Source organism: Gadus chalcogrammus, chromosome 22 (genome assembly GCF_026213295.1).
Source record: "Gadus chalcogrammus isolate NIFS_2021 chromosome 22, NIFS_Gcha_1.0, whole genome shotgun sequence".
Taxonomy (NCBI): domain Eukaryota; kingdom Metazoa; phylum Chordata; class Actinopteri; order Gadiformes; family Gadidae; genus Gadus; species Gadus chalcogrammus.
The window spans coordinates 14659581-14679580 of NC_079433.1; the positions used below are offsets into that span (position 1 = coordinate 14659581).

The following is a 20000-nucleotide window of genomic DNA, read 5'->3' on the forward strand; positions in this document are numbered from 1 at the left end:
GTGTAGGTGTAGGTGTGTGTGTGTCTTTGTGTATGCTTAGGCGTGTGTGTGTGTGTGTGTGTGTGTGTGTGTGTGTGTGTGTGTGTGTGTGTGTGTGTGTGTGTGTGTGTGTGTGTGTGTGTGTGTCTATGTGTGCATGTGTAGGTGTGTGTCTACGCGTCTGTGTGTGTCTGTGTGAGTGCTTACGCTTGCAGGGGGATAGATTTAGGGGCTGTTGTTTCCTAGAGACCTGGTGGTAACCCAGACAACCGTGGTGAGACGTGTGGAGAAACGTCTCCAGCGCACGCCTCACCTCCTCTACAGCACCGCGGGACCAGACCATCACTCACCCTGCCTCCCCCCTTCCTCCCCCTCTCCCCCTCTCGCCCCACATGAGGTCTAGTTTTACCTCAAGCTGGCGTGTGTGCGTGCGTGCGTGCACGTGTGTGTGTGTGTGCGTGCGTGTGAGGGGGAGTCTGTGGGGATAGGAAACGACCCGATCAGACCAAACCATCAGATCACAGAGAATTTAGAATGGACTTCCAGGTACTGGAAGGATATTCCCTTCATTTTTCGGGAGTGCTTGTCTTTGATGCTAGGATCCTGGTGGTTATAGGTGCCGAGTGTGAACAGTTCAAAGCTCAAACCACTGCTCCAGTACTGGCTCGACGTCGGTTTAATAAACAGAGTTGGATCAAGCGCATTAGAAAGAGAAGTCGTCTTTAACGTCTGCTGTCCCCTACAGGCGGGCGAGACCCCGGCCTCTCTGCAGTGAGGGGTCTGTGTGTGAGGAGACCCGAGTGCTAGCGGCCCCGGAGACATCCGGCCCTACATGAGGGGGGCCCCCAGAGAGCCGGCAGGGAGGGCTGGGAAGTAAACAAGCAGCTCAACGCCCACCGTGTAGACGGAGCCGCCAGCCTGGGACTGATGCAGGGCTGCTGTCTGCCACAGAGGAACACTCACAGACACGTGCACGCTCAGAGACACGTGCACGCTCAGAGACACGTGCACGCTCACCGACGGATACACACTCACAGACACATGCAGACTCAAATACATGCACACTCAGGGACAGGTGCACACTCACACATAAATGCACATTTATATTCACATGCATAACAATAGTAAGGGCATGAACACGCACAGGCATTCACAAACACTCGCACACAAGACGGCGGGAAACAGACACACACACACTCACTCACACACAAACACAGACTGAAATACACACACACACACACACACACACACACACACACACACACACACACACACACACACACACACACACACACACACACACACACACACACACACACACACACACACACACACACACACACACACACACACACACACGGGGAGGTGGGGGCAGTCACAGTCATCAGAATAGAAATGAACCAATTAGGAAGCCACCGGCATCAGTGAGAGTGAGAGAGACGGACGGAGGGGTGGAGAGAACGAGAGCAGGGAGAGCAGGGGACGCATATATTAAAGTCATCGCTAGGCAGGAGCCGTGGGGGGTGCGATCCCCCCCCCCCTAGACCCCCAGACACCCACAACGGTGTGGAAGAGACGCACGGCGATGAAACTGCTGCTACAGCGGTACCCTGTTCCCTCCAGCCCCGGAAGAGACAAGTTTAGGGAGAACATTGGGGTTAAAAATAGAAGCAGTGTTACCCAATGAATCTCCCGGCTCAGACTTCACACTTCAGAATGCAGATGTCTTCCAATCTCCAAGAAGAAAATTCCTCCTGCACAAACACACACAGAGACACACACAGATACACATGAAGAGTTGATAAGTATTGAAAGAAAATGTGTTGATTAGACTATTTGGTTTGGCAACTCGTCTGACTAAATAAAACCCAATTAACATTATTGACCACGAAAAGGGAAGCCAGAGACGGCACATCCATATAGAAACAACAAGTATGACGGTTGGGAAGACACAGAGTTCAGAGCATATAATAAAAGAATGAACCCACAGCCCTATGTCGTTTTAGTCTATGAAAAAACCTGCAAACGTTTGCTGGCTTAAAATACTAAGAAATGCAAACATTGATTTTCGGTCTCAGAAAACACACACATGTCTCTAGTTTAGAGCAACCGACATTCGACCAGAAACCACTGTTGTCGGGCTACCGGCGGCGGCCAATGGAACCCTCAGAACTAAGTTATATTTCAAGTCATCCAGTGATAGCGGTTTCCTGCTCGGCACTCCTGTGATCGCCACTGCAGGGAGATAAGAGAACTTCTAATAGTTCCTATAACCTAGTCATCGGTCAGGTTTCGATTCTAGGAACATGATTGAAAGAGAGGAAGCGGTGGAGATGATGCGAAGAGAAGGAGGGACTCTTTGTGATATGCAAGTGGTTCAATGCGAAAAGTATGCTTCAACTTATATACTCTAACGTGTGCAGCATTTTAGTGTAGTTTATGCATTTATAGTGGGAACTTCAAGGGTATTTTTCTAGATCATCTGGAGATTGGCCTTCACTAAACGTCCTCCGCTGTCCTTCACTAAATCCTTTATGGTCTGTTACAAAACTGAAACGGGGACAAGTTAAGCGTGTCCAACAGCAGGAAAGTCGTGTGTTCATACATCGGATGACAACGAGTGCAGATTTTTTTTTAAGCCGTTTGGGAATAAAGATGAGATCTGCAATCGCTCCGACAGCACTTATAAATCTCCATCGCATCCCAGGGAGTTAAGACTGTTGAAAAGCGTCAAAGAGTGCACTGTCTCTCATCATTTGGCACCGAACACATACATACACACGCACACACACACACACACACACAAACATGCACAAAAACACAAAACACGCATGCACACACACACACAAAGACATTTACAATATTATTCATTTGATCAGGGGCTGTTGTGGTGGTGCTCATTCATAACCCTCCTAGCATAAAGCCGTGGGTCGTCTCAGGGGAACCGCTCACAATCACAATCACAGACACACAATGATAGATGGAGCAGTCCCAGTCCCTGTGCTGCTCCTTTCCTGCTGGGAGCACACACACACACACACACACACACACACACACACACACACACACACACACACTCTTCCACAATTATTTTACCATCTAGTGAGGAAGTTGTTTCAAGGTTACAACGCTCATCCGGGTACAACTCAGACACTTCAGTGTGCGCACGCTCTCTCTCAGCTCCCTCGGACGACCATGAACCCCGGAGGACCATCCTGACACGGTGCCCCAGAGAGGAGCGCGTCTTGCGGGGACCTCGACTCCTTAATCCAGCCGCCCCCTTAATCCCCGGCAGGGTCTCGGGGGCCGGGCGGCTGGGGAGGAGATGCTGGGAAGCGGCTGTGACCTCCAACCCATTGTGTGGCCCCAGCACTCTGCTGCCTGCTCCTTCCCAGGCCCCGCGGACGGGGCCCAAGAGTCCCCGAACAAACCCCTCGGACTCTCTCTCTCTCTCTCTGCACACCGCTCGGTCAAGGGGGGGGGGGGGGGGGGGGGGGGGATTAGATTATAACACTCTGGTGTTTTTTGCTTTTATCTACCCCGATATTATTCAGGATAAAATGTCACTTTGTGACGTTGGCTATTGGATCATGAAGGACTTCAAAAACTATCCTTTCAGTTTCTTTCCATTGAAAAACAATAATAACTAACAATAAATAATAATGATAATTATAATTATAATCATAAAAGTTTGATGCTCCTCGTTTTGGCCCTTGTCACTTAGCCTAGCAAGCTTTAACTTTATTTATTGTTCAACATTCAAAATAAGTCATTTTCAAGCTATTTACCAAATTCAACAGCGATATACCATGTTAAGCCACTGAAACACAAAGTGTCCAAAGCCCCACAAATGCTCGATCTATCTCAGGAGCTATCTCTAACAGCTTCTACGGTTAAACAAGTGCTCAGCAAATCCACATCTTTTGTTGGACTTCATTCCACAGCCTGGCATGCTAATGAGGAGACAGACGCGGCCTTTTCTCTCCCCTCTCCCGCTCAGCAACACAACCCAACTAAAGTCTGTGTGCTCTCCATTCAGACCGCCTAAGACCTGATTCTTAATCACATGCACGGACGACAGACGTCTCCTCCTCTGTTTTTGGCTCTCTTTCACCGCGTTGCCCTCTGGGTATCATTTTTAATGCGCGTATGAACGTGCAAATTCTCATAGCAGCATTCCATATTCATAAACGTCCGTGTGTCCTTTGTGTCCGATGTCACGGCGATCACCCCCAGCCTTGCCTCGGTGAAGCCATAGGTCTCCAGTCTATGTCTATAATAATACAAACTGTTACCCCCGTCCCCCAGTCCCCCTCCCCATACAACCCCCCCCCCCCGTCCTACTGGCTCTCCAACACGTCCTCCAACCATATGACACCATTGTTGTGTTGTTAGGCTGACGGCCCATGTAACCACCTGCTCTCATGGAGGCCTTTATAGGTCGCTGGTAGATTAGGCACACAGAAGGCCCGCACAAGGCACACACGCCTGCCGGATACAAGTGGGTCAAACTTGGCCCCTTCCACCAGCAACTGACACAATCATGGCCCAAAAGTCTGAAAACATAACCTTTAGAAAGCTCCCACTTGGGGCATTTCCCTGATTCCTTTGGGATTCCCTTCCAGGCTTAATTAGCATGGAACGAGTCTAGACAGGAGAAAGTAAACAGCGGCCAATTTCCTCTGCTGTGTCTAGCCCTGGCCCTGGTTCCTGTGGTTAGCACTGCAGTGTGCGGTGTGTGTCTTACCCATTTTCAGTGTGGTCGGCGTCAGTGGGAAACCGCTTCCAAAGGGCAAGCTTTGGTCGTAAGCTTCTGACAAGGTGGCGTGTCATAAGGTTTATTTCATTGGTTCGACCCCATTGTTTAAAATGGGGTAATATGGATGCCAACAAAACCCAGCTGCTTTGAACGTTAATGCCATTAATGGCTGCTCGTTGTCGAAAACCGACAAGACCACATTCCTTAAATAACTGATCCTAGGTTCTTTCCCAACACCTGTGCTGTCAGTCAAACAGTTACACAACATTCCACGAAGGAACTCATAATGCAGTAAGCGTTCATGAGTCACATTACATAATACAGTGGAAACCCTTTTTTGTTTTAAATCCTGCGCGGTAAGACCTTCACAGTCCACACACACCACACCACTTTGCCACTGCCTGGTGTCCTGGATTAGATGTTGTTGTGTCCTTTATAACCATGAGAGGGCTTTAGCGTCTTGTGTTCTGAGGAACAGGCCCGGGCATGCGATGGAGTCACCATGCGGTGTTGTACAGGACAACAAATTCTCAGCATTTCTCTTGTGTTTAGTTGTTCCTTTCGGCCGCATTCCTCATTCATTTCTGACCCTTCACCTTGACTAATAAACTCGCTCTTCCCCGCAGGACACGCGTACGCTGGGTAGGGTCAGCCCAAGCACTACCCCATTAAAAGGGGAGAAGGGGACCAGTGAGGTTTGTGTGCTGTGGACCAATCAAAAGAGGCAGACTAACGAGGAGGAACGACGTCGTTAAAGCGGAGAGGAAGTTGACACAGATGTGTTCTGCTTAGAGGGAGCCCCTTCTTCACTCACCCTCGATGAGGTCAACATGAAATAACATAGAAGAATCGAAAGGGAGCGAGAAGCGAGAAAGCAGAAGAAGACGAGCATGCGGCTGATTCTGAATCTTTCAACTCATGTGTCCTTGGATAAACTGTGGCTCTGCTCTGATGCTCCCCAGGCCTGCGCTGGTTTATAGTTGCTATAAAATAAGTCCTTATAGGGGGGGGGGGGTACTGGGTAATCTAAGCCATTAGCTGACCTGGGCCTTGCAATTACAGCCATCGAGACATAACACAGCGCTGTTAGGGGGAGGGAGGGGGCTGGCATCAATCCGCCAAACTGCACACAGCTGCTCTTGTTATTCCACCAACGATTGGGCGTACGAGTATCAATAATTCATCCACCTGTTCACCAATTAGTTGGTCTGATGGCTGGGCGATGAGCGGCCGAGGTGTTGTTCCACACAGAAAGAGGGGAACGGCGGACAGACAACCGGAGGGGGGGGCCGGCTCGTGGTGCGCTGGACTGCTCTGAGTCGTGAGGAAATGAGAGGCGAAGTCACATGGGAGGGGGGGGGGGGGGGGGGGGGGGGTGGGTGGGTTTGATTTTTGTGGTGAAAAGATAATTGCGCCGTCTTTCTTGGCGGGCGTCAGGTAAATGACTCCCATTTGACAGAGGGAAGAAGTTATCATGAACAGCATGTCGTGATTTGGATATTTTTGAAAGTACGATTGACAGACCGGGGCCATCTCAAAACACATTTAGTTGCACAATTGATAATCGCACAATTGCAGAAGCGAGTGTTTGCCAGTTAATTTAGGGAACAACTGGAGGCTGGGTGGAACCATGCAGCTGAGGATAAATCCACGCCAGCGCTCGGCTCATTTGTAACTAGATTACGCGTCTCAGCAAGTCTTTTGTTTCCCACAATACGAAATGCGGAAAGACGAATGCATAAAATCCCAATGCAAGCGTTTTATAAGAGACAATGAGGAAGGACCAGGTCCCTGGGCGCCGCATGACAAGAACACAGACGACAGACGTGCCCACGCACAACAGCAGTGGTGCAATGTGAGCTACTGGCGACTAAAACACGAGCGTGTTGATATCCATGATGCCACAGAGTTCTTCTCCCTGCGTCCTAGCTCTCATGTTGGCAGCCAGTGCCGGGCTTCTCACGGATAAGCATAATAAACACCGGGGGGGGGGGGGGGGGGGGGTTAGTAGAGCCAGAGACCCTCGGACGGACCCCGGGGCCAGCCTCAGCGGAGGAACTGTGAGCATATAGGCCTGGAGCTCCTCCAGAGTGGATGAGAGCTGACACTAATACACACACACACTCGTAGAGAACCATGCAGGCACTCACCCACACACACAAAACAAACGTGTCACAAATATGATTGTTTGTGTGACTGTGCATGTGTGTGCCGGTGTGTGTATGTGTGTGTGTATGTGAACGTGTATGTGTATGGGTGTATTTATGTGAATGTGAATGTGTGTGTGTGTGTGTGTGTGTGTGTGTGTGTGTGTGTGTGTGTGTGTGTGTGTGTGTGTGTGTGTGTGTGTGTGTGTGTGTGTGTGTGTGTGTGTGTGTGTTGGTGGGTGTTTGTGTGTGCGTTTGCGCTTGTGTGCGTTTACGTGTGTGTGTGTGTGTGTGTGTGTGTGTGTGTGTGTGTGTGTGTGTGTGTGTGTGTGTGTGGGGCCTTGATGCGTGTGAACCCTCTGCCAGTGGTGATGAAGTGTTGGGACAGTGAGCATCTTTGTGGAGGGGTGACTAACGTCAAGCTAACAATCAGTCGGTATTTTCACTGTAGGGGAGTGAGAACAGGGACCAGTCTGTCTGGGACTATGTCCTGCAATAGACTCCAAGACAAACACACACACACACACATATATTGACTCACTCATGTGCGTGCAAACACACACACGCACACAAGTATTGAGGATGCATACAAAGAACTGAGACTTACTATCAGCTTAATGAAAAAAAAAAGCTTACGTCCATGTTTTCTTTTAGTTGTTATTTGTTCTAGGGCTTGTGTTGTTTTTTTTGTGTACTTGTGTATGCGTGTGGAATCCCAGGTAGACTAAAAGATTGACAGCTGCTTTGAATTCCTAAGTGGCAGCTCACATGCAACAGTCGAGAGCTGAAGACACACACACACACACACACACACACACACACACACACACACACACACACACACACACACACACACACACACACACACACACACACACACACACACAAACATACACCTGTGTTGTTCTGACGTCACTCTGTCTGTCACACTTGTATGCACCTGTCTGTAGACACATATTCAAGCCCCCATGACACATCTAGCTACAAGCATAATTGCGCACACACACACACACACACACACACACACACACACACACACACACACACACACGCACACAGTGAATCTATTGGGAGAGCTTGGGCCTGCTGATTCACTGTAACTCTACGGTTAATCCTTCACTCTGGGAAACAGCACAGCTGCCTGACATGCACCACATAAAGCTCTCTGTCTATGTCTCTGTCTCTCTCTCTCAAACAAACACAACAAGTCTCTCTCTGTGGGTCCCCCCCTCCTTTCCCCCCCGATAAAAGACAGAACAACCCGATAAAAGCTCCCCCCATGCTCAATATTGATCCTCCTCGTCGGCATGACAACGGTTAAACGCTAACAATCTATAAGAGAAAAAGAACAGGAAGTGCACCAATAATGTGTTCTATCATTCTGTGGCTGTGTGTCGCACTATAAATAATTCGGGCCGAGGCAGCACAGACAAAACAGCGGGTGACTTCCTGTTAGGGGAGCACACGCCCTGTTTACATAACAGCTCCTTGCTTTTCCCTTTCCAGACATTCTACAGAACCTACAGATTTATTTCTGACCAGCCCAGAGATTACAGCCTCCTGTTTACTAGTGTTTTTTTTCCCGTAATTATTTCGGGACCGTTTCTGAAGATAAACTCCAAGATAGGATCCATTCATGAATCAACACAGGTTTTACTGAATCAGTTGCACTCCCTTAAATGCTTTATAATATTGTAGTATGTCGTTTTTGTTACAATCATGTTACAATCGTTTAAAAAAACAAAGGCTTTCTTTTGTAACACCACTCAATGCACATCGTAGCAGAGTCAATCGTTACCGTCCCTAAAGGCCCATTCTCTGTGTGAGTGTGTGTGTGTGTGTGCATTATAGTACGACACAATATTTGATTCGCACACTAACACACATGAAGGCGCAAAGAACATACAGCGGGCCGCGGCGTTACCTGAGCGATTGAGTTACCAAGAGTCAAGGGGCTCGCTCTCACATCCAGAGGAGGGGAATCGATGCGGTTCACTGTGCAAGTAATTCATCAGCCACTTACAGGAGACAATTGAAAATGACCCTCTGTGGAGCGTACAGGACTTCTGTAGAGGAAATCCACTGAACACATGAAACTCAAGAGCCCCTCCAGCAATCTTGAATTTATTTTATCTCGTGCATTGAATGCTAGCAGGATAGTACAGAGGTCAGTAGGAAGGTCGTTTGACTCTCAGCCAACTAGTCTCATGACTCTTCTGCTGTCCGACTGAAGGCTTCCATCTGCAAGATGCCTGGGTCTTTGCCTGCTCCATTAAGACTCTGCACTGGGCATTTTGGATATGAGTCTTATCATTGGAATTTTCTAAATAAAACTGCAGAATGTGCCTGTGTAGTGTATATTGATTGATTTTCTGAGATGAAAATTAGATCATGTCATTCTCTAATGGAATGGTTTAAAATAAAGCACCCTCGAGATACAGAAGACTTAGAAGAGTAAACTGCACACATTCGGTGGCAAAGCATGAATAGTCAGGTTTTACTGCAGGAGAGAGAGAGAGAGAGGGAGCGAGAGTGAGAGTGAGAGTGAGAGTGAGAGTGAGAGTGAGAGAGAGAGAGAGAGAGAGAGAGAGAGAGAGAGAGAGAGAGAGAGAGAGAGCATCACAGCAGGGTGTCTGAGGAGTTGCTGCAGAGAAAACAGTGACTTGAAAAGAGTTGAACTGCTGCCAGGCCCAAGAGCACTTTAGAAAGGCCACAGGAGGGGGTTAGCAGAAAAGGAGACACAGGAGGGAGTAAGGATGAAAAAAAAGACGAGGGGAACAGAGGAAATGGGTAGGGATGAAATGGGTGAAGGGGGATAAAAACGAGGGGAACTGAACACCGCAGAGAGAGTGGAGGGAAAGAAGAAGGACTTTGTAGTGTTTGTCTTTCAACATACTTTAGGCATGGACCGAGCCCAGGCTGTGTCCTCTACTGGCTGTAACTCTGGGAGGGAGGGAGGGAGGGAGGGAGGGAGGGAGGGACACGGGGAGTGATGGAGAGGAGGGAGAGGAGAGAGAGGAGGAAGAGGAGGGAGCTAGGGAGGGAGAGACATAGGGGGAGAGACAGAGAGGAGGGAGAGGAGGGAGAGGAGGAAGAGGATCGAGGGAGAGAAGGAAGGAGGGAGGAAGGAGGAGACAGGAGGGAGGGAGTGAGTGGGAGTAGGATAGAGGGAGGGGGGAGGAGGAAGGTGGGAGGGAGGGAGGGAAAGAAGGGGTGAGACAAGGATGGAGGGAGGAGGGAGAGAGGGAGGGAGGGAATGGGGGAGTGAAGAGGATGCCTTCATTTCTTATCCTCCTCATTCAATCTGGAATGTTCCTCTTCTGGCCTGAGGGTTAATATAAGACAAACATACTCCTTTTCCTGTACGAGTTGGGCTGCGGTGGAGAGGCCTTCTGGAATACACTGCACCCCAGACTTGGAAAATGTTCCAAGATTCTACTTAGCCGTAATAATTCCAGGAATGTCCCTGGATCGTGTTAGGAGTGTGTTAGGATTGGTCAGTGGAACCAGTGGGAACGGTTGGGATACAGACAGAGAGGAAAAGGGAGCATGGGGATTTCGGGAATCCGGCCAATAAGAAGCCGCGCAGAAGGAGCGGGAAGTGACAGCAGGAACTCTGTTGTAATCAAAGCTACTGGATCCTGACCAGAGAGTCCTAGCAGTCTCTCTCTCTCTCTCTCTCTCTCTCTCTCTCTCTCTCTCTCTCTCTCTCAAAAATGTAGTTCATTTCTTACGAGATTGTTGTCTTGTTTGTTGTCGTGACATTTCAGGAGAGGCCTTTATGGGTGTTGAGTCAGCCATCACGCAGTATCTATATTGTGCTCTAAAGTTTTCGGAAATGCTACAGGACTGGTTGCTTTGTGGTTTGCACGTTAAATATTAATGTTAGGAACCCTTCAAAACATAAAATGTGATTTTTCAGCGCAGGAATTGATTTAAAGTCGCGTGCTAAAGGCAGGGTTGAAAAAAGAGAATGCACAGCTGCTACACAGTGCCAAATGAAAAACACACACACACACACACACACACACACACAGAAAAACAAATGCCGGCTCATAAAGTGGTTCATTGTGGAGCCTGACTCACCGAGCAATATGCGGCCTGTGATAATCGTGGTTTGTTCCAGCCCAGGCGGGGGGCTGCGGGGGGCTGCGTAGAGCGGCTCTTGATTAGATTCTCAAAATACCTCGTTAAAAACATGACAACGCACCGGAGGTCCGCCGTGTGCAGCGCGCTCGAGGCCCCGCCGTGGATATTGTAGTACAGCCATATTGCTTTCAGCCGGTTAGCGTTTCATGTGCAGTTTTTGATGAAGAGGGAGTGTCCTGTCCCCCGCCTGAGAAGGTTGAAGTAGTCTGTCTGCTGCGATGATGAGCAGGACATTGAGGGTTAAGTCTGTCTCTCCGGACCCCCCCCCCCCCCCCCCCCCCGTAACACTCATCATTACAGTTTAAGCGTGTGATGAATTTCTGACACAAACAACAAATGACAACAAATGAAATGAAACTTATAACGAGATACCGTTGCTGACACGGGTTTGTTAGTTCCCTTTATTAAGGTGACCTTCCTTATGATAATCATTGTGTGCCGATTATAAAAGGGCTTTTCCACCAAACATATACCAGGAAGCATTCCACTGCGGTAATTAAGCTTTGATCATGAACATTGGGTAACCGTTCCACGGTCATTACTGTATGGCGTGATTGTGCGAATTGAATAAATGATTAAACAGATTTGACTGAGTGAGTGCGTCTGGAATGTTTCTTCAAAGGGTCCGATGTCCAACCAGCGCGTGTGCGTCCACATGGCGGGTGCACGCCGTCCCACCGCCTACCGACCCTGCGGACCCGGGGTCAAGGTGACCTTGACCCCTGTGGCTTAACGAGTACGAGTGACATGAGCTCAGCTACGGACCTCCCCCCTAGTTCTAGAAGCGATGTCGGCGCATCCCTAATAAATGATAGAACAAAATGTACCAATGAACAGATTGCCTGGCCGTGGTGTGGGGTCACACCGACGCCGCAGCCCAGCGGCCCGGCCCTGAGGGTCCACCGGTGGTCCCGCGGCAGACGGACCCCCCCTCAGCGCGGCCCACAGGTGCTGCTGCCCACATCCTTCTTGGGCTGAAGGGAAACACCCCCACCCGTACCACCCCGGCTTATCCTGTCTCTGGCTACTATTTTCTTAAACAATCGTCTCTTTGTGAGCGCGCCATCCGTTTGCCAACGTCTTTTATCCAGTCCTGGTCACCATCCCCCCCCCCCCCCCCCCCCCCCCCGCGGCTCACTCATTCTCATTCCCTGTTAGTAATGCTTCCCTCGCCTCGCGGCCTAGCCTTCCCTTCCTCTCTTTCTACGCCGCTCTCTCCCTCTTTCTACTCTTATCTACAACGACGCCCTTTGCTTCAGACTTGTCCAGCTCTTCCCTTGCATTCTTAATGGCTCTTTGTTTGAGTCTGGGCCCTGAAACATATTTACCAACAGACCACTCCGGCCAACCACCAGCTCAGCCCAGACAATGAGCTCAGTGTGTGTGTGTGTGTGTGTGTGTGTGTGTGTGTGTGTGTGTGTGTGTGTGTGTGTGTACACACATGTGTGTGAGTGTGGGATCAAATGAGAATAGTTAGGCAAGACAAGATGTAAGATGACAATTTGGATTAATAGATGATAAACAATACGATTTGTAAAGAAAACCCACGCACACGCATGCCCCCCCCCCCCCCCCCCCGACACACACACACACACACACACACACACACACACACACACACACACACACACACACACACACACACACACACACACACACACACACACACACACACACACACACACACACACACACACGCCAGTCTGCACACATACACAGAGAGCTCCATTGACTAAACTCACATTATTCCTCAGCTGTTTGCAAGAGCTCATAGAATATGAACTGTATTCAGACACACACACACACGCACACACTCTGTTGTGTGGTCTCTCTGACAGCATCTTACCCACACGGCTGTTTAAGATGGCCAGACGTGGATAGCTGTATTGTAGAAACAACTTCATCTCAGCCTCCACTCTCGGGGCAAAAGCTAATCCATAGCGGATTATAAACAGTAATTATTCACTTACTGCATGGAAAAGATTGGTCATGATTAAACGTTAACACCGCTGTAACTAACACCTTAAATACATTTATAAAAACAGGAAAGCTACACCATGTTATTGTATTGGACTTCACCTTATGATATTGTGGTTGTAATCGAAACAACCCTGTAGCAGCTGAACACACACACACACACACACACACACACACACACACACACACACACACACACACACACACACACACACACACACACACATTGTTTCAAGTAATTGATTCTGGGTGGTAACACAAGTTTATTTCACTCACAGTATATAAAGGCACTGCGCTTTTAATTTGAATGTGGGTTCATTCCTAAGCGTAGTTTACTACTGGCTCGACAGCATATCTGCCATAACTCAGGCCTGTCATTCAGCCACACACACACACACACACACACACACACACACACACACACACACACACACACACACACACACACACACACACACACACACACACACACACACACACACACACACACACACACACACACAAACACACACACACACACTGCTTACACCATGTATAACCCAATCAAGGCCGCTGGCTATTCTCTCACAAATAGTTCACCCTGTAAGAGAAGGCCAGTAGCCTTGTATGTGTCTATGTGGGTTCCAACAGACTGCATTTACATGGCGGATACAGCCACTGTTGTCGCTGCACGTACCCACACCTTGTTTATCTACGGCTTGTAGTAATAAAGCAGAGCCCATAGAGATAATACTTCTGCTTCCTTGCTATGGACCATTAAAGGGAGGACCACTTTAGAAGTCAGCATCACACACTGGGGGTTTGTGTGTGTGTGTGTACACACACAAACACGTATGCTGTGCGTGCGTGCCTGTGTGCGTGTGCGTGTTTGTGTGTGCGTACGACTTGTGTGTGTGTGTGTATGTGTGTGTGTGTGTGTGTGTGTATGTATGTACGGTGTGTGTGTGTGTGTATGTACGGCGTGTGTGTGTGTGTGTGTGTGTGTGTGTGTGTGTGTGTGTGTGTATGTACGGCGTGTGTGTGTGTGTGTGTGTGTGTGTGTGTGTGTGTGTGTGTGTGTGTGTGTGTGTGTGTGTGTGTGTGTGTGTGTGTAGGGTAGAGCTAGTAGGAGAGTGAGTGAGACAGTGACAGAGAGAGAGAAAAGGACAGAGATATTGAAACCGATATATGTTGAAAAGGGGGAACTGCCTTTGGTGTCAGCAGCCCTCCCTCCCTGTGAGCCGGATCATAATGTGGCGTACACCCGTGTATTGAGGCCAACACAACAGACATGTTGCGTTTCATCTGACTGCACAAAGAGCAGCACAGTGGAGACAGTGTTAGCCCTTCTATCGCCGGTCACCATCTAGTTCAGTCTGTAGGTGTGGCTGCGTTCTCAGTCTTTGTCACGCATGACACACACACACACACCCAAACGTACATTCTGTTAAAGGTATTTTAATCTCCCTACTTTCGTTTTTTCATACCGTCCAGTCGGCACCCAGCCAACTGTCAAGCGGCCCAGGATGGAAACCGACCTCAAATTGATCGCATCGTATCGACGGCGTGCATTGATCCACCGTAGCAGGTGTAACACAAGAGGACCTCGCCTCATCGTATCGTATCCACGCTATGCCCAGGACGGCGTGCGCTGGAGCAGAAACAAACGCGTGAAAGCACATTGGTGGATTCCATAGAGAGAACACAGAAGAGTGACAGTCAAGCTTGTATCTCCAATGAGACAGAGATAATGAAAATTGAAAATAAAAAAGAAAATTGAAAATACTTCACACACAGACGTATACGTCTGTGTGTGAAGTATAGCCGATAGCATTCCTATTTTGGGGGTTCTTGTGTCAGTTGAAAACACGTCTGTAAGCCACCTCTATGCTCGCCTCAGCAGAAGTGTTCCTCTGCACTACTCGGCGACAGACATCACAACGACACACCTGGTTGTTGTGGGATTAGACCCGGTTGTCTGGCCCCGCCCACTCCTACTTTAATAGACTTAATAGGCTTGGTGAGGGGTGTCGTCATGAATAGACCTGCGCCTTTTCCCACACTCACATTCTTTGGGGGAATTTGACAGTTGGTTTTTGGGCAGTTATCCGCTTTATCAGTTTTTAAACACATGCTCTTAAAAAATCAACATGGTTGTACCTTGCGTGTAGCTGTATTGCTGTAATGTAGCCGTCTATTGTTTCCCTGTTTTTAAATGACGAATTATCTGAATATGGCTAACAGCAAGATAATATCCAAATCAGTGCCAGTCCCACAAGTTTATTTGCATAAGCGTTTTGGTCTACCCATGTAACGCAGTGGAATCATATGATGTGATGAAACCCTGGAGATGGGAGCTTTGTAAGTAACCAAAGAATGCCCAAGTGGCAGAAGTCCCATCTTTATATTCATAAAGCCTTGATTATATTAGGAAATGTTGATAATAGAGGAAACCTTAAGAGCCCCTGGAGAAGTGTCGCTGTCTGCTCTGTGGACTGGAAGTGGCTGGGGCAGAGCGAAGGGGAAATGAATAATGAGGAGCATCAATTTCCCCCCACAATCCCTTGGGAGCACGCCTCTGATTTCACATTAGCGCATCCCAACTGTCTCTTAATCAAATCTGCAGTGTTTACTTCATGCAAACGTTGCCTGCCTCTCTCTCTCTCTCTCTCTCTCTCTCTCTCTCTCTCTCTCTCTCTCTCTCTCTCTCTCTCTCTCTCTCTCTCTCTCTCTCTCTCTCTCTCTCTCTCTCTCTCTCTCTCTCTCTCTCTCTCTCTCTCTCTCTCTCTCTCTCTCTCTCTCTCAATAACAATGCATGATGATGATGTTTACAGGTTGACTGAACAATAGTTTGTGTACGTATACATATTATTTTTGATTTTAGTCATGGACGTGTCTGTTTGGTTTGTGCGTGTGCGTGTGCATTTTATGGGTGCTCTTGCGTGGTTTCGGGCAGGTTCAGGCATGGTCCAAACCAGGTCCCGTACAGACAACAGTTCAAGCAGTGGGAATAAACACTCCATGTCCTAGTATAGCACACAATGCACACAGCCCACACACAATTAGAGGCAGTGCAAACACCTGTATCATCAAATAGTATAACACATACACACACACGCACAGACACACCAATACACACACACACACACCAATACACACACACACACACACACACACACACACACACACACACACACACACACACACACACACACACACACACACACACACACACACACACACACACACACACACACACACACACACACACAACTCAAAAGCTTTCCTATATTCAGAGGCAATGGAATTGGAGTGCAACTCAAAAGCTTGAAATTGCTTTTTTCTCTAATATCAGCGTCAAAATAATAATACTCGCTTGCAGCAAGTGTATCATTGTTTGTAAGATAAATCTTGTATAATGTAAATTATACCCGGTGTTCCTCCTTGCTTTGGCAGCTCAAATTACACAGAGAGGAGGTGCTGTATAGCACCTCCCCTCCGCGAAGCTACTTATGAAATAATCCACCGGTTCAATATTTAACATCAGCGGCTATCTTAAGATGGATTCCTGGTTTCAAATAAACTACCCGGGGCATGTAATTGAATGAGAGAGAACGTACAACGATTATAATCTGTATCCTTAATAGAGACGTGTTTTTAATTCAGCTCTTTAAAGATACTGGGGTCGCGTTATTTAACTTGATCAAATGCAACCACGTTTGAAAATCTTGAAACATATTGTGAGGACAATTTGATGCTTGCACATGATGTCCTAGTGCAAACCAGTTGACCTTCACACTGTTCTTAAATCAGGAATAAATGTATATACCGTCGACCAAATAAACAATATAGCAGGCTAAGGTCAACCTCTATGCATTGCTTTCTTTAAGGTGCGGTGTGTAGAATTGAGTATCATCTATATCAGACTTGTTAGAAATGTCAGTGTCACTTATAGACGATCTAACGATCATTCCTTCACCACCGCCGCCACAAGCTCACAGCCTCCCTCAACAACCCAACAAGTTTCTCTCGTCTGCAAACATCAGACCTTGAAATGGCATGTCCCCGAATCCAGATGCATAGATTACGAAGAACCAGACGTCGTTCACCACTTGCTTAAATGTTAGGAAATTGTTATATGTGGTCTGTACAAATGTCAAATTAAAGGCAGCTGTAAGATTAATCTCTTAAATTGAACATCTCTTTTATGAGAGTGTTTAGCCATTAGCCTAAATCCTAGCCATATGTTAGTGGGTTTTTTGTCATAGCATCTATTGTGGAAGTCCTCTGAGGCAGAGCAGTGTCGCTTTGAAAGGATTTGACCAAGTGTATACTATTGAAATACCCCCCCAGAGGGTAGCAGTATTAGCTCCAAGATATATCCATCGGGAAATGCAGCAAACAGACTGAACCCCCCCCCCCCTCCCCAGCCATGAAGAAAGACCGCCTGTAGTTTGTTGCCATGAAACAAAAATGGAGGAGGAGGATGAATGGGTACTCATCTTAAGAGCCGGGAGTCCGCGATGGTTCACATTCACACATTGACGAGAACATTGCAATGTCTCAGTTTCTCACACGTTTCCCCAGGGCTTGCTATGCGGGGTGTCAGCTGACAACACAATGAGGATGAGGTAGAGCGAGACATTAAAACCAGACACACACTGCTGTCCAACTACAGCTATCGCTTCATGCGTTTGTAAATAGGGACATGCATCACTCAGTCCTTGTGGATACGGCAAAACTCATCAAAAGACCTCAAAGCAGAACAGAAATTGTTGTTTTCATATTTTAAGGTCAAGCAGGTTTGTTTCATATATGAAATAGCCATGCACAATTACAACCGCTATACGTCTTTCTATGTTATACGTTTCATCAAAATCAAAATACACATAAATTCCAATGGAACGCATTGAGAATTCCACATTTCTATTTACTCAAACCAATCATATGCTGGCCCCGTCCCTAAGCAGCACTGTGTTGGACAGGTGGTGAGGTGAGGTGGGTAATTGCAAGCCGTGGGGCGTAAAGGCATGGTAAACAGTGGTGTTTGCCTACCAATGATGAAGGCGGTTTGGTGAGTGAGAAGGGGAGAGGGGGCTGTGGCATGTTAACGTCTAAGTGGGTGTGAAATGGGTGGAAGGACTGTAAAACGACATCTCTGCGGCCTTAGATGAAGCATCACTTCCAGAGCCAGTGAGCCATATAGCCAGCCAGGGCTACTACAGGCCCTGTGTAGCCCTCACTGGAGCGGAACCCTTTACCCCAAATAGGAGCATCATATATAATATGAGTTGTTTGTCATAAAATCATTAAAATGCGGGAACCACAAAGATGATTCCCGCCTTCGTCTATAAATGCATCATAAGATTTACCTTGAGTACGATCAAATGATGAGGCTTGAAATAAAAATAAAAAGGATTACTTTAGACTATTACTCATCATTATTCTTGATCTTATAATTGTTGTGCTGTGTGGAGTCACAGAGCTGCTGTTAAAAGCAGCTGTTCCCACTCCATGCAAACTCCCTGCCCAGCTCCTTTGTAAGGAACCAATGCAGGGAGGGGACGCCCATCCTACTTGAACAGTTAGTGTATGATTGTTGTAGCTCATTATTAGGTATACCTACATTTACATACGCGTAGATACCAAACAGATATTGTTTCTAGTGCAGCTGTGTAAACTACTTTACCTCTATATCCTAGATAGAAACACATCTCACAGCTGCATGGAAGGCAAACCCGAAGGAACACTTTCACAGGGGACAAGATTATTTACACTATGTAAGGCTCCCCATGCTATTATGTCGTTAGCTTTTTAAAGGGCACTTTTCATAACAGTTGGTTTGACTCCATTGGTTGTTTGAAGAAGTGAAGCAATTATGTCAATAAATAGAAAGTTCCAGCGTGACTGATAATGCAACACCTGATATCACCTGTACTTCCGGGTCGACTCCCCCCCCCTCCCCTTCCAGTCAGACTGGGAACATGTTTGTTAGCTCAACACTGCTCCTGTCAATCAACAACACATGCACAAACGAAAGGCTGTGCGTATTCAGAGAAAAATTCCTATGGGAATTGGCTACCATGCACGTTGTTAAAAGTCTCTCGTTGTTGTAGAAACCCTTTTTTTTCCTCCACCTCTCTCTTCCTCTCTGTCTCCCTCATACTTAAATCTGGCAATGATTTCTCTTATTTCCCTCTTTGTCTCTCTCTCATGTCGTCTCCCCTGTCTTCGGAACAACAGCTGCCCGTAGCAGCACTATAAATAAGGAGTCTGCCTATGTGGAGATAAGGTAAACGCAGACAGTTGGCGTGGTGCTTTCAACACCCCGTTCTTCACATTCTTTATGGCCGAGGCCGAGGCCTTGTCCCCACCACGCTGGTTCAACGTAGTGCTGCATACTATGCAGCGTTTTCCAACACTGGTCTCCAGCAGCACAGATGCATAATGAGAGTGTCGTGTTGCGTTGCCAAAGGGTGTGTTCATTTCTGAAAATGAGGCTCCTTTCACAAAAATGAAGATGGAATATTTTGCGATGTAAATCGGGACATCCATCATGGTCTTGGTGCCAGCGTGATAGAGGGTACGTGGAAGGGAGGTGTCTCACTGTTGGCTGGGTTTAGAAAGCGCCAGGCAAAAGACACAAACAGAGTGTTTTTTACTTTCCTCTGGTGTGGAGATGACCCGGGGTGTGTTGCCATGGTGCAACCAACTGTGGTGGCTCAACAGAGATAGTGAGCCTGTCCTGAGCCTGCAGGTGAACTACTTGACAAATATAACCCCAAAACAAAAGGCTGTGCCAAAGGGGATGTGTTTAATACATGGTTCCTCTGGGATGACAATGCGATTCCTTAACCCTGCATAAAAGGACTGCTGTCTGACCTGTAACTGTCACAGCCGATCTGCAAAGGGCATATAGAGACGACACTGAGTCAGTGCGGGCAGAATTTGTCGTGAGTGGCGTTGCACGCAAGTGAAACAACACCAACATGTGGACAGTTGTGCGGGGA

At 47.7% G+C, this 20000-nt stretch overlaps 1 protein-coding gene across 3 annotated transcripts in view; it reads right to left on the bottom strand.

The window, feature by feature from the left end:
• Positions 1-20000, bottom strand: part of pag1 (phosphoprotein membrane anchor with glycosphingolipid microdomains 1) — a 50190-nt gene that overhangs the window by 29039 nt on the left and 1151 nt on the right. For 2 of the 3 annotated variants that reach the window (XM_056583132.1, XM_056583130.1), the window contains exon 2: positions 1660-1733. The exons of the other annotated variant lie outside the window; for it this stretch is intronic. The gene's annotated coding sequence lies outside the window, so the exon portion shown is untranslated. The remainder of the gene's footprint in view (positions 1-1659; positions 1734-20000) is intronic. 3 annotated transcript variants of the gene reach the window in all.